This window comes from Grammomys surdaster, unplaced genomic scaffold (assembly GCF_004785775.1).
Source record: "Grammomys surdaster isolate TR1022 unplaced genomic scaffold, NIH_TR_1.0 172335, whole genome shotgun sequence".
Taxonomy (NCBI): Eukaryota; Metazoa; Chordata; class Mammalia; order Rodentia; family Muridae; genus Grammomys; species Grammomys surdaster.
This window is the reverse complement of record NW_021623388.1, coordinates 1-4,672: the sequence shown is the minus strand read 5'-3', so window position 1 is coordinate 4,672 and position 4,672 is coordinate 1. Positions and strand designations below refer to the sequence as shown.

Sequence of the window (4,672 nt, the reverse complement as noted above, 5' to 3'; positions counted from 1 at the left end):
ACCCCTACCTACCCCCCCCACTCCCACTTTCCCACCCTCAAAATTCCCACCCCCTGGGGCATCCAGGCTTCATGAGGTCAAGGATCTCATCTTCCACCTATGCCCAGCAGGGCCCTCCAGTCTTACATATTCAGCTGAAGCCCTGGATCCCTCCCTAAGTGCTCCCAGGCTGGTGGTTTAGACCCTGGGAGCCGTGGTTGGTTGGTATTGTTGCTCTCCTCATGGTGCCACAAACCCTTTCAGCTCCTTCAGTCCTCACTCTAACTCCTCCATTGAGAACCCCATGATCAGTTCAATGGCTAGTTGTGAGCATCTGCCTCTGAATATGTCAGACTCTTGAAGGCCTCTGAGGAGACATCCATATCAGGCTCTTATCAGCATGCGCTTCCTGACTTCCACATCAGCATCTACCTTTGGTGACTGCACATGGGATGGATACTCAGGTGGAAAGGTCTTCAGATGGCCCCTCCTTCAGTTTCTGTCCCTCACTTTGTCTCCATATTTGCTCCCTTGAGTATTTTGTTGCTCCTTCTAAGAAGAACTGAATCACCCCCACTTGGTCTTCCTTCTTTATGAGCTTCATGTGGCCTGTGAGTTGCATCTTGGGCATTTCAAGGTTCTGGGCTAATATCCGATAATCAGTGAGTGAATACCATGTGTGTTCTTTTGTGATTGGCTTACTTCACTCAGGATTATAATTTCTAGTTCCATCCATTTACCTAGGAAAATCTCGAATTCATTGTTTTTAATAGCTGAGTAATACTCCATTGTGTAAATATACCAGATTTTTTGAATCCATTCCTCAGTTGAAGGGCATCTGGGTTCTTTCCAGCTCCTGGCTATTATAAATAAGGCTGCTATGAACATAGTTGAGCATATGTCCTTGTTATATGTTCGAGCATCTTCTGGGTATATGCCTAGGAGTGGTATAGCTGGATCCTCAGGTAATGCTATGTCCAATTTTCTGAGGAACCGCCAGACTGATTTCCAAAGTGGTTGCACCATCTTGCAGTCCCACCAACAATGGAGGAGTGTTCCTCTTTCTCCACACCCTTGCCAGCATCTACTATCACCTGAGTTTTTAATCTTAGCCATTCTGACTGGTGTGAGATGGACTCTCAGGGTTGTTTTGATTTGCATTTCCCTGATGATTAAGGATGCTGAACATTTCTTTAGGTGCTTCTCGGCCATTCGAGTTTCTTCCGTTGAAAATTCTTTGTTAAGCTCTATACCCCATTTTTTAATAGGGTAATTTGGTTGTCTGGAGTCTAATTTCTTGAGTTCTTTGTATATATTGGATATTAGCCCTCTATCAGATGAAGGATTGGTAAAGATCTTTTCCCAATTTGTTGGTTGTTGTTTTGTCCTATTGACAGTGTCCTTTGCCTTACAGAAACTTTGCAATTTTATGAAGTCCCATTTGTCAATTCTCGATCTTAGAGCATATGCCATTGGAGTTCTGTTCAGGAACTTTTCCCCTGTGCCCAAGTATTCGAGGCTCTTCCCCACCTTCTCTTCTATTAGTTTCAGTGTATCTGGTTTTATGTGGAGGTCCTTTATCCACATAGACTTGAGCTTTGTACAAGGGGATAAGAATGGATCAATTTTCATTCTTCTACATGTTGTCCTCCAGTTGAACCAGCACCATTTGTTGAAAATGCTGTCCTTTTTCCACTGGACAGTTTTAGCTCCTTTGTCAAAGATCAAGTGACCATAGGAGTGTGGGTTCATTTCTGGGTCTTCAATTCTATTCCATTGATCTTCCTGCCTGTCTCTGTACCAATACCAGGTAGTTTTTATCACTATTGCTCTGTAGTACAGCTTGAGGTCAGGGATGGTAATTCCTCCAGAAGTTCTTTTATTGTTGAGAATAGTTTTCGCTATCCTGGCTTTTTTGTTATTCCATATGAATTTGAGAATTTCCTTTTCTAACTCTGTGAAGAATTGAGTTGGGATTTTAATGGGGATTGCATTGAATCTGTAGATTGCTTTTGGCAAGATGGCCATTTTTATTATATTAATCCTGCCAATCCATGAGCATGGGAGATCTTTCCATCTTCTGAGATCTTTTTCAATTTCTTTCTTCAGGGACTTGAAGTTCTTGTCGTACAGGTCTTTCACTTGCTTGGTTAGATTCACACCAAGGTATTTCATATTATTTGCAACTATTGTGAAGGGTGTCATTTCCCTAATTTCTTTTTCAGTCTGTTTATCTTTCATGTAGAGAAAGGCTACTGATTTGTTTGAGTTGATTTTATAACCAGCCACTTTGCTGAAGTTGTTTATCAGGTTTAGGAGTTCTCTGGTGGAAGTTTGGGGGTCACTTAAGTATACTATCATATCATCTGCAAATAGCGATATTTTGACTTCTTCCTTTCCTATTTGTATCCCTTTGACTTCTTTTTGCTGTCTAATTGCTCTGGCTAAGACTTCCAGTACTATATTGAATAGGTAGGGGGAGAGTGGGCAACCTTGTCTAGTCCCTGATCTTAGTGGGATTGCTTCAAGTTTCTCTCCATTTAGCTTGATGTTGGCTACTGGTTTGCTGTAAATTGCTTTTACTATGTTTAGGTATGGGCCTTGAATTCCTGATCTTTCCAAGACTTTTATCATGAAGGCATGTTGAATTTTGTCAAATGCTTTCTCAGCATCTAGTGAGATGATCATGTGGTTTTTTTCTTTGAGTTTGTTTATATAGTGGATTACATTGATGGCTTTCTGAATATTGAACCATCCCTGCATTCCTGGGATAAAACCTACTTGATCATGATGGATGATTGTTTTGATGTGGTCTTGGATTCGGTTTGCTAGAATTTTATTGAGTATTTTTGCATCGATGTTCATAAGGGAGATTGGTCTGAAGTTCTCTTTCTTTGTCGTGTCTTTGTGGGGTTTGGGTATGAGTGTAATTGTAGCTTCATAGAACGAATTGGGTAATGTTCCTTCTGTTTCTATTTTGTGGAATAGTTTGAAGAGAATTGGTATTAGGTCTTCCTTGAAGGTCTGGTAGAATTCAGCACTAAAACCATCTGGTCCTGGGCTTTTTTTAGTGGGGAGACTTTTAATGACTGCTGCTATTTCCCTAGGGGTTATGGGACTATTTAGATGGTTTATCTGCTCCTGGTTTAACTTTGGTACCTGGTATCTGTCTAGGAAATTGTCCATTTCATCCAGGTTTTCCAGTTTTGTTGAGTATAGGCCTTTGTAGTTGGATCTGATGATTTTTTTAATTTCTTCAGTTTCTGTTGTGTTTTCAAACTGACATTGAATTCTTAATTGTTTGGCCAGTTTGTGGTAAAGGCTTGTTTTTGCTATCCCTGGATACATAGCCCCAGAGAACTTAGTAAAAATGCCCAATGCCACCTTTACTTATTCCAAAATTCCAGGAAATTCTGATGTGTACTAAAATCTGGGTCCACAGATCAGATTTAGCTTTTGCAATTATAAAAGAAAATGTGGTAGTCAAAATTACTACATTGCTGTTGTTAATGCTGTAGCTAGGGAGATCTTGGTTTGTACCATATACATTTATATATAATATATATTATGCATAATGTATAAACATTTAAATGTATATCTAGCTATATACATTATATAGATATATAGACATTAAAAAGTTTTTTTTCAGACAGACTCTCATATAACCTAGGCTGGGCTCAGACTCAGTTCTCTGCTGCCCAGTCCTGAGTACTGGGATTATAGGCATGTGACACCAATGGCTTAATGTATTCAGTATCCTATGGCATCTTTAAAATATTATATTAAGCAAGTTAGCATTGCTGAGCTGTAGTTTCTTCATTTATAAAATATTACCCATCATATAAATTGTGGGTCACAGTTGTATTGAGTACTCAGTCAGTACTGATTTGAAAACTCTATAAAACTCAAACTTAGGAGGTAAGATAGGAGCCCAAAGCAAATTTCCTTTTGAGAGAATTATGATTTTCAGTGAAAGAAAAATCAAGAATAATGCACCCACTCTAGGTTGCAACAGAAATCCTTCTAGAGGTTCCATATAACCTTGAGTGATTTCACATAATTAAAGATATTATCTGTTTTTCTTTTATTATATAGTTTTTCTTTTTTTAAAAGCCATAAAAACTTCATCCTTTGAGTGTATGAAAGGTATCCTTAACGTGGAGAAGTTACAGTGTTTTGCACTGAGATATTCTATAGACAGTGTGCTTTTTTTTAAAAAAATATATGCTTTAGATATTAAAATATTTTAAGATAGGTAGTACATTCTAATCATTCAAAATTAATAGAAGAAAATAGTGAAAAAAGTTTATCCCTGCTTTCAACTGACCAGCTACTTTTCTTAGTTTCGGGTTTATCCTTGAATCTTCCTGGTCTGAATGTACAAAAGTTGTGAATAATTATTTGCTCTTTACCACAGAAGATAATACTCCCCAGCCCACATACACACACTGGAGGTATGTGTTCAGCACTGTACTTTTTTTTAATGCTATCATTGTACTTTAGATTCTTAGATTTCTTTTTTTTTTAATAATTTATTTATTTTTTTCAAATCGTAATTTTTACTTATTCACACAGGGGTTATAAACACAAAAAGGCAGGACAAGGGGAAGGGGATGACACTGGAGCGTGGGTGTTCAGGGGGAATGCAGATATCTTTCAGAACAGGGTATCGACTGGGTGAGGGTTCAGGGGA

The 4,672-nt window shown here is 38.5% G+C and overlaps 1 long non-coding RNA gene across 1 annotated transcript in view; it reads left to right on the top strand.

Moving 5' to 3' along the window:
- The window catches only part of LOC114615868, a 12,322-nt gene extending 7,889 nt beyond the window's left edge, over positions 1 to 4,433 (top strand). Inside the window, exon 5 of the long non-coding RNA XR_003710537.1 lies at positions 4,397 to 4,433. This is a non-coding gene — a long non-coding RNA (uncharacterized LOC114615868). The remainder of the gene's footprint in view (positions 1 to 4,396) is intronic.
- Positions 4,434 to 4,672: the final 239 nt, after the last annotated feature.